This window comes from Eptesicus fuscus, chromosome 5 (assembly GCF_027574615.1).
Source record: "Eptesicus fuscus isolate TK198812 chromosome 5, DD_ASM_mEF_20220401, whole genome shotgun sequence".
In the NCBI taxonomy this organism is placed as follows: domain Eukaryota; kingdom Metazoa; phylum Chordata; class Mammalia; order Chiroptera; family Vespertilionidae; genus Eptesicus; species Eptesicus fuscus.
In genome coordinates, this window is record NC_072477.1 from 57,696,762 (window position 1) to 57,707,395 (window position 10,634).

Consider the following 10,634-nt stretch of genomic DNA (forward strand, 5'->3'; position numbering starts at 1 on the left):
TCTCCAGCTGGGATTTTTAAAAGAGACTGACCCTACTGTCTTATGAATGAAAGAGAATACTCTCACTTATTTCAAGAACATTTAGAAACTTCTGTGTGAGATCCCAGATGAAAGTCCATACAAATAAATATTCTCTCCTTGACAATTACTGCTAATAAAGTGGTATGTATGCCTTCAGACATTTCCCCCCTAAATATCTCCTAGCATGTTTCTTCTTTGTAAAAACTAGCACTTGCAAATAATCTTTAAAACATTATTATAAAAAGGATTATCGATTAAATCATGATACCTAACTATTAACCTCATGCCACATTCTCTTCTCTTTCTTTGACCATTTATACATTTTGGTAAAGTTGTGTTAAATTATTTATTTTGTCTTTTAAAAATAATTAGCATAAATTTATTTTGGCCTCCTCTTTGTTATTGGCATTTCTGCAAAGATGTTCTTTGCCAATTCCTACCAACTTTCCATATATATATATATATATATATTGATTTCAGAGAAGAAGGGAGAGGGAGAGAGAAAGAGAAATATCAATGATGAGGGAGAATCATTGATCAGCTGCCCCCTGCACGCCCCTTACTGGGGATCGAGCCCACAACCCAGGCATGTGCCCTTGGTTGGAATCGAATCCGGAACTCTTCAGTCCGCAGGCCAATGCTCTATCCACTGAGCCAAACCAGCTAGGGCCCTACCAACTTTCTCTTATCCTTTCAAATTGCACGTTTGCTGAACCTTGGTTATATTTTTTAAGTTGATTTAGAGCTTTTGAAACACGTGTTGCTCTATTTTATCATTGTTGCTTCCAAGCACTACAGACTTTAGGGGGATTATAGCACACTTGACTGTTCTTCATTCTGTTATCTTCATGGAAGTTCTATGGCCCTCTTGTTGTATTCATTCTTCAACATTCAGAATGTCCCAATGGGTTAAAAGCAGACAGAAAATCAGAGCCTAAGTAAATAAATGAATAGCTATTTGGAGACCACAGAGAACCACTTCAACCTACACATTGGTGTTTTATAAGTATAAAACGAAATAGTGAATGCGCAAGCTCTTTGAAAAATACAAAGATATGCCACGCAAATGTAATAATTGGTTCACCTTCAAGTGGAAACCAAGAACTGCTGAAGTAATAGCTTCTTAGGATTTACAAATGCCTGGGGTCAAATATCTGAGGAAGAACTTGGAGACACTTATCTAGCATAGTTTTTTTAAAGTATATTTTTTATTGATTTCAGAGAGGAAGGGAGAGGGAGAGAGAGATAGAAACATCAATGATGAGAGAGAACCATTGATTGGCTGCCTCTTGCATGCCCCCTACTGGGGACCAAGCCCACAACCTGGGCATGTGCCCTGACCAGAATTGAACCAGGGACCCTCCAGTCCACAGGCCAACACTCTATCCACTGAACCAAACCAGCCAGGGCTTAACTAGCATAGTTTCTTAAACTATTTGGCTACCATTGTGACTTAACACATCTTAGTAACAAAACAATGGAAGAAGGCTTCTTTTTTTTTTTTTTCCCAGTAACCTAGAGGTTTCAACAAATATCAGGGGACATAAATCAGCACGAAGTCTTAAACGTGGCTGATCTGACAAGATGGAGCCAGTGTACTGTGGCTTTTCTTATTAGCTTGGCTATAAAGTTGGCTATTAACTTAGCACTTAATTGGATCCTCCTACAGTGGAATCACAAGCGCATTCAGTCCTGCAGGCTAGAGAACATGTTGTACCTGTTGAATGGTGTTTAAGGTGCTTTAAAAGTCTGGTTATAATTGAGTAATGACTAAACACCATTTTATTATATCGGACTTTTAGAGGTGGGAGGCGCGGTGTGCACCCACCCACACAGAACTGTGTCTGGAGCGCTGCGTCTGAACCCTAGCTCCACCAGTTACAAACTGCAGGACTTTGGTCGTGTGTTTTTACCTCTGTGAGCCTCAGTTTCTTCATCCGTTTAATGAGTATCATCCTTACTTCGCAGAATTGAAGAATTAAGTTAAACCACGCACAGAGAGGAGCTTTGGAGACTTAGGTACTGTACACACATTAGTTACAATTTTACAATTACCGAGAGTAACCATCATATTTTACCAATGAGGAAACCAAGAAGCTAAATGATTTGGCTAAGGACCTATGGGGGCAGAGTTAGATAAGATTTCTAAGGCCCCTTTTCTTGGCAGTGTATCAATCAGTCCTATCTATTGACATTTGATAAACTAAGGTCTCCATCTATGACTCACTTACATACTATTTATTATCCAGCTGTAAAAGGACATTAAAATTTAACTTTAAGTTTATTAGAAGTTAGATTTACTTGCCATATATGTGTATATGCATTACTGAACTTCCAGCTAAAACTATAGCTAGGTTAGTCCCTGAAGGAAAAAGATGTTTGTTTATATTTTGCTTGTCAGTGCTTGGCTAAAACTTCTATTTTTATAAGAGTCACATGAGATAATCTAAACCCTAAATCTAATTATAAGGAAGAATCTACAAAACAAATTCAAACCTTGTATGAAAGCCAAAACTTTCATTATATTTTCAGTCCTCATAAAGTAACTTTTTTCACCTTCATCCTAACATATATTTCGAACCTGTAATTTTACCATTAATATAAAAAGGACCAGTCATGGCCTCAGAGATATCTTATCCTAATATAATTTTTGTCTCAATATATTCATGTATCAATAATGTGTCAATGAAAATAGCATTATTTCTATCTAAAGTCATGTTTTTGTTTTAAATAAGGCTATTCTGAGTTTTTCCTTATACTTAAAATTTATGATGGATTTGGATTAAATAATAACTAGAATTTGTTTATACCTCTAAGCTCTAATGGTGTAGATTTCATCAGTACTTATTTTTCCACCTATAGTCACATGGAGATTTAGGGCTAGTTTCTTTTTCTACAGAAAAAAATACACAGGGGCATATTCAAACTTGAGGCCTTATTAAGGAACTAGAGGCCCAGTGCACGAAATTCATGCGGGGGGGGGGGGGTTGTGTGTCCCTCAGCCCAGCCTGCACCCTCTCCAATCTGGGACCCCTCAAGGGATGTCCAACTGCCCAGTGGGATCAGGCCAAAATGGGCAGTCGGACATCCCTCTCACAATCCAGGACTGCTGGCTATCAACTGATCACCTGCTGCCTGCCTGATTGCCCCTAACCGCTTCTGCCTGCCAACCTGATCACCCCCTAACCACTCCCCTGCCAGCCTGATCAACACCTAACTGCTCCCCTGCCAGCCCAATTGCCCCTAACTGCCCTCCTCTGCCGGGCTGGTCACCTCTAACTGCCCTCCCCTGCTAGCCTGGTTGCCCCTAACTGTCCTCCCCTGCCAGCTCAGTCACCCCTAACAGCCCTCCCCTGCAGGCCTGGTCATCCCTAACTGCGCTCCCCTGCTGGCCTGGTCACCCCTAACTGCCCTCCCCTGCAGGCCTGGTCACCCCCAACTGCCCTCCCCTACAGGCCTGGGTCCCCCCCAACTGCCCTCCTCTGCCAGCCCGGTCACCCCTAACTTCCCTCCCCTGCTGGCCTGATCGCCCGCAACTGCCCTCCCCTGCCAGCCATCTTGTGGTGGCCATCTTGTGGCCACATAGGGGCAGCCATCTTTGACCACATGGGGTGGCCATCTGATGTGTTGGAGTGATGGTCAATTTGCATATTACCTCTTTATTATATAGGATGTCTCTCAAAGTCTTTGAGTTTATAGTAGTTTAATTTGACAGTGTTCCACAATGAAGAATGCATGGAATATGTATACCTAAAGATTTGGGCTCATGTCCTGGCAGATCTTGAGCAAGATATTAAGCCTCTAAATCTCAGTTTTCTAATCTTTGGAATGGAGTTTTTTCAACAGGATGCCCAGACATTATAAGATTTTAAAAGGTGAGGAAAAGCTATTGTTTCAGTCCAGAAAGAGGCAAAAATTTGACTACTCATCCCTGTCACCATTTGTTCTGGTGAAATGAACCCTTTATAAAAAGTGAAACTCATAATTCTCTGGGTCATGGAGAGCACTTTGAGGGAACCTAAATGCAGATGTTCCCAGCGGAGAACTGGACGAGGTGTTCTCATTGGTAACCTAGTTGTTGACTTCTGAGATTGTGCTTCACCTCTGCCTGCTTTGTCTCTTCTGAGGTGGAGGTAATGTCTCTTGTCTTTCCATATGAATCTAAACGGATTAGGGCAGCCTCTTGCTTGTACCTAAAAAAAAAAAAAGTGTATTCTTGCCAGAGAAACTACTATCTAGAAATCTGAAACGGAGGCCCTAGAGACTACAAGGGTGTTCACATCTAGAAAGTAAGGACAATGAAACTCACCTTGGAATGTGGTTGTGGGAATTAAGTAAGCTAATGTACGTAAGGCTCTGGCACATAACAGATACTCGATACATGGTAGACATTATGAATATAGCCAATATTGTTTTCCCAGGTCCTACCATGGTCTCTCTCTCTGGCAGACATCAGAAGCGGCAGAAAGCAGGGCAGCTCTCAGCTCTCCGTGGGCAGCCCTGTGCAGGTGCTGTCCTTTGGTCCCACCTACCCCCCCGCTCCCCCCCCCCCGCCCCCCGCCGGGGACATGCACCTGCAAACCTTGGGCAGGGCTCTGGGAGGCATCTGGACATGGTTAACAGCAGTGTGAGAACCAAAAGCGGTCTGTACACTCCGCATTCTCTCAGGGCCGGCTCAGGGAGGCATGTCACCTGGAGCTCAGCAGAAATGTAGGCAGGGGGCATTCCCTCGGTCCCTAGTTTAAACAGGCTTGCGTTCACTTAGAGAAGCTTCAAACAGAAGAGCTGCAGCAACAGGAGGCAAAGGTCTACTGCTACCAGGGAGCGTGCCCAGGGCAGTGCTATCTTGATTCGTACTCTCTGATCGTCTTAACCTCAGTAAACATTCTGCCGTTTAAGTGAATGACAACGAGCGTAGGAGCATGAACACAATGCTGAGCCCCATCTTACCAGATGTGAGTCAGGGAGGAACTGGGGTAATGGGAGCACATGGAAGTTTCCTCTGGTTATTCACATAAGGAAACAGTAATCAGGGTGACCCTCAAGGTACAAAGGGGCAGCAGGTTGAACTAGCCGTCCAGAGGAGTGGGCCATGCAAAGGAATAGTCAGGCAGCTTGGGGTACCCACAATCATACATTTAAATAAAGTCCAGTGGCATGGTTGTATTTTTTCAGCCAACAGTTTTACAGGTGAAATAGTCAGAGCTTGTTTTTTTGTTTTGTTTTGTTTTGTTTTGTTGGTTGTTGTTGTTAATCCCCTCTCCACCCCCCGCCCCAGGATATTTTTCCCCATGGAGAGAGTGGAAGGGAGAGAGAGAGAGACAGAGAGAGAAACATCGATATGAGAGAGACACATGCTAATGCCGGGGTGAAGCTGGGGGTGAAGTCTGCCACCAAAGTATGTGCCCTTAATCAGAATCAAACCCAGGACCCTTTGGTCCACAGGCTGACACTCTAACCACTGAGCAAAACTGGCTAGGGCTAGACAGAGCTTGTTTTAATTAGAGTTAGTACTTTGGCAGGCAAGTACTATAGAAGGAAAGAAGGCCAACAAAACGGGGTGTATTCAAGGACCATGAATCGAAGTTGCCTAAGGAGGGAAGTAAAGGTGTAACGGTGGGGGAACGCGGTGATGGTGGAAATTCTTTAAGCAAATATCGGCATTGCAATTTTTTTAGGTGTTTAAGAGTGGGTCACTTCCTTGCTGTTTTCTCACTTTATCTTCATTTCCACTCTTTCCCTTCCTTTTTCCCACAGTTTAAATATTAAGTTCACAAGGTGTTGCTACTTGCTTTGCTGAGAAAAAAAAAAACAACCCTTTTCAGGGCAGATTCTTGTACTTCTGGCAAAGAAGGAGTTAAATGGTGTTATTTGGAAGTCCTTTAACATTATCCAGATTTGGCTGAGAGATAGGATTATGCTGATGTCCTTTATTTTTCTCCTTAATTTACAAAGAGCTCTCTTATCTCAGACATTTTGGTGCTTTGTTGGAATTTTCAGTTCTGCAGTGCAGCCTATTACCGAATATTTTTCAGGAGAGCTGCAATCTGACCTTTAAATTGGGGCAGGATTCCAGCAAAACAGAGGCCTCCGGGCCAGAGCTTCTGCTCAGGTTCCTGACAGGAACGCACTCCCATCGGGTTGGCCTCGGAGGTCATTGTGTCAGTTTGTCCTGCTGGTTCTTTCACCCACCTTGAAAACTCTTAAAATGATTGCTTTCCAAGTGCAGTGACAGGGCAGCCGGATTACATTCAGTGAGCTCCTTGCTCAGAACGTTTGCCCTGGTGGCTCTGAGGCGCTGGAAAGGAGAACAAGCAGTTCACGTCGGCACAGAAAGGAGGGAGACTAGGCTCTGCAAGATTTTTGAAATCACAAAAATGACCCACTAATATGTCCACCATTCCTGACTTGCTGAAGGGGACCTTGAGTGGTCTCCACGTCCATCTTTCTGCCTCTACGCAGGACTACAGCAAAGCTGTTCTAGACAGCTTCCTGCCCACTAGGAAATTAGGTCTAGTACTCTGTCAATGTCTCAGGAATTTTTAAAATTTAAGCACACTTACCTCATATTTATCTTTAAGCACATTTACTCTTTCACACTTTTATTTATTCTTTTGACTATTAAGGGATATTCCCAATTTGGGCAACAATTCACTGCTTGATGCTATAACAAACATGACTAATTTTTAAATTATCTGATTACCACAAGGAAAATTAATTACAATAATGTAGTTTTGACTTTCTGGTTTTTTAAATTTGTGAAAAGCATAGCCTGTATGACTTGATTCTCCCTGAGTTCAACCTCCTCACCTTTCCTGGCGCTATGGAATGGCCAACGGAGGAGCAGAGCTGAGGTCCCAAGTCCCCGTTCTGCTGTTACAAGCTGCATCCCCACAGTTCTATCATTCTTAATGTAAAGCCCCAGTTTCCTCATCTACAAAATGTGAAGAAGCATACGGATGCTCCAAATAATCCAGGTAACAAATGTGAAAAGCATTTTCTAAATGATAAATATTATAAAAGTGTGTCTATTCTTAGGGTTAACTCTCAAGTACCCCATGTTAGCTTGTTTGGGGTCCACCTCTTCGCTCTTTTCTTCCTTTGCCCAACTTCCCCTCTCTGTTCCTTAGTGCCCAACTGTCCTCCATGAAATGTTACTGCAACAGAAATTTCAGATTCTACACAAAAGCTACAACTACAGTTGAATCTTGAACAATAGAGGTTTGAACTGTGTGGTCCATTTATATGTGGATTTTTTTTCAATAAATATCTGTATGGTCCTAGCTGGTTTGGTTCAGTGGATAGAGCATCGGCCTGTGGACTGAAGGGTCCTGGGTTCAATTCTGGTCAAGGGCAAATGCTGGGGTTGTGGGCTCCATCCCCAGTGTGGGGCATGCATTTAGGCAGCCAATCAATGATTCTCTCTCATCATAGATGTTTCCCTCTCCCTTCCCTTCCTCTCTGAAATCAATAAAAACCTATTTAAACAAATAAAAAGAAACCAATTTTTTAAAAAATTAAATACATAAATATCTGTATGGCTTTTGATCTGCGGTTGTGAGTTCATGGATGCAGAGGGATGACCGTATACATTGATCTATGCCATTTCATGTAGGGGACTTGAGCACCCGCTGGTTTTATTATCTGTGGTAGCCCTGGAACCAATCTTAAGTTTAGGGGGAGTCAAAAGTTAAACACAGATTTTCAACTGCATGGGGGTTGGTGCCCCTAATCTCCACATTGTTCAAGGGTCAACTGTTACAAGAAGAAGAAACTATACAGGCACCTTCTTCCTGCTAAACACACTTCTTAGGGGGTCCTATAAGGCTGGGCAAGGAGGACAGAGGTAAGAAAAGGCAGGTTGGAGATGCCAGGGGACAAGAGAGCAGGAGACGGGAGAAGAAAGAGCACCGGGGGACCAAAGAACCCACCCAAGAGGGAGGAGCCCACGACTCGCATCACCCCAAGCCTCTGAGCCCGGCGAGGACACGGGAAGGCGTAGACAGCATGATTCCGACAAACCATGAAAGTACATAAAAAGAAGTTTGCACACAAAATAGCAAAGGAAGCACAAGAGAAGAAAATTCTTTCCAGAGAGGGGAGTGTCAGGTGGCTGTTGCAGGTAGGCACTGTCATAAACTGAAGTTACAGTGTAAACTGCTGAGAATAGTTTAATGAGAGTGTGTGATTCCTACAGCCAGTTACTAAAAGGAAAGTCTAAATCACTTGTTATATTTGTTTTGTGGATAAATTCTATTATGGCCAATAAAATATAGAAGAGAGACTTGCTTAACATGTGGTTGGGATTCATGCTTTTACACTCTATCCATGTGGTAGAGAGAATGTAGGAGGTAAGCTTGGAGCAATACCCATTCCCCTCTGCATGCTTCCCACCCTCAAGGAATCAAGTGGTACTCTGCAATAATTTGGAATAGGAAGACAGGTGTGATGGACACCAGGTGTGGGAACTGGAAGAATGAAGGAATTGGAGGAGGAATCACCACTAAGGAATGAGCTGAGATACACAGAGGGACTAGAGTGACCTAGATGGAGCAGCAATTCTATTAGGGACTAGACGCTTTCTAGTGGAATTTCTTGAGAAAGGAAACTGTTAATGTCCAAGTCTACCTTGTAATTAAAGGGTGCTAACAAGCCCATTTGCAGACCTGGGTCCCATCATCACCCAATCCTCAATCTCTCCTGACCTGTATATAATCTGTCTTTCTCTCAGCCTGGGTAAAGACAGTAGCAGACCATGTTATAGAAACCAACATTAGGGGTAGCAACCAGGATAGTGAGCTAAGGTTGAGAGAATTATATTTTGCATCTTCAAACTCCGCAAGGAACAAAACCACAAAGGTAAAATATTTGTTTCACATTCCAAAAGTATCCTATGACTCATGTAATTCCTTTTCCTTGACTGGTCCTTCTCTTTCTGATCACTTCCATCTCATCTCAGGCAAACCTAACCTTTGTTACCCTACTGTGAGCACAGGATGGGTTTCCCATGTGGTGGTGTTTTGAGATTCACCAAGTTAATTTCATTCCTGCTTTGGCTGCTCTGAAATCAACCACTTTATGCAAAATTGAATGTAGGTGCTGTGTTTATTTATTTATTTATTTATATTTTCAATTCTTTATTGTTGAAAGTATTACACATGTCTCCTTTTTCCCCCATTGACCTCTCCCAGCCCACTTCCCTCCCCCCATCCCCCAGCACAGGCCCTCACCCCCCTACTGTCTGTGTCCACTGGTTATGCTTATATTCATGCATACAAGTCCTTTGGTTGATCTCTTAACTCCCCTTCCACCCTCCCCTGTCTTTCCTTTGTGGTTTGATGGTCTGTTCAATGCTTCTATGTCTCTGGATCTATTTTTGTTCATCAGTTTATATTGTTAATTATATTCCACAAATGAGTGAGATCATGTGATACTTACCTTTCTCTGAATGGCTTATTTTGCTTAGCATAATGCTCTCTAGGTCCATCCATGCTGTTGCAAATGGTAAGAGTTCTTTATTTTTTACAGCAGCGTAGTATTTCATTGTGTAGATGCACCACAGTTTTTCAATCCACTCATCTGCTGATGGGCACTTAGGCTGTTTCCAAATCTTAGCTATTGTAAATTGTGCTCTGAACATAGGGGTGCATATGTTCTTTCTGATTGGTGTTTCTGATTTCTTTGGCTATATTCCTAGAAGTGGAATTACTGGGTCAAATGGGAGTTCCATTTTTAATTTTTTGAGGAAACTCCATACTGTTTTCCACAGTGGTTGCATCAGTCTGCATTCCCTCCAGCAGTGCACTAGGGTTCCTTTTTTCCACATTCTCTCCAGCACTTGTCGTTTGTTTATTTGTTGATGATAACCATTCTGACAGGTGTGAGATGGTACCTCATTGTCGTTTTGATCTGCATCTCTCAGCTGATTAGTGACTTTGAGCATTTTTTCATATGTCTCTTGGCCTTCTGTATGTCCACTTTCAAAAAGTGTCTATTTAGGTCCTTTGCCCATTTTTAAAAATATTTTTATTGACTTCAGAGAGGAAAGGAGAGGGTTAGAGAGATAGAAACATCAATGATGAGAGAGAATCATTGATCGGCTGCCTCCTGCACGCCCCCCACTGGGGATCAAGCCTGCAACCCAGGCATGTGCTCTTAGCCGGAATTGAACCTGGGACCCCTCAGTCTCAGGACAGTGCTCTATCCACTGAGCCAAACCAGCGAGGGGCTTTGCCCATTTTTTGATTGGATTGCTTATTTTTCTTTTGTTAAGTTGTATGAGTTCCCCATAAATTTTGGAGATTAAACCCTTATTGAATGTAACATTGGCAAATATGTTCTCCCATGCAGTGGGATCTCTTGTTGTTTGTTGATGGTTTCTTTTACTGTGCAGAAGCTTTTTATTTTGATGTAGTCCAATTTGTTTATTTTCTCCTTAGTTTCCATTGTCCTAGGAGCTGAATCATAAACATATTGCTATGAGATATGTCTGATATTTTGCTGCCTATGGATTCTTCTAAGATTTTTGTGCTTTCCCATCTTACATTTAAGTCTTTTATCCATTCTGAGTTTGTTTTTGTGTATGGTATAAGTTGGTGGTCTAGTTTCATTTT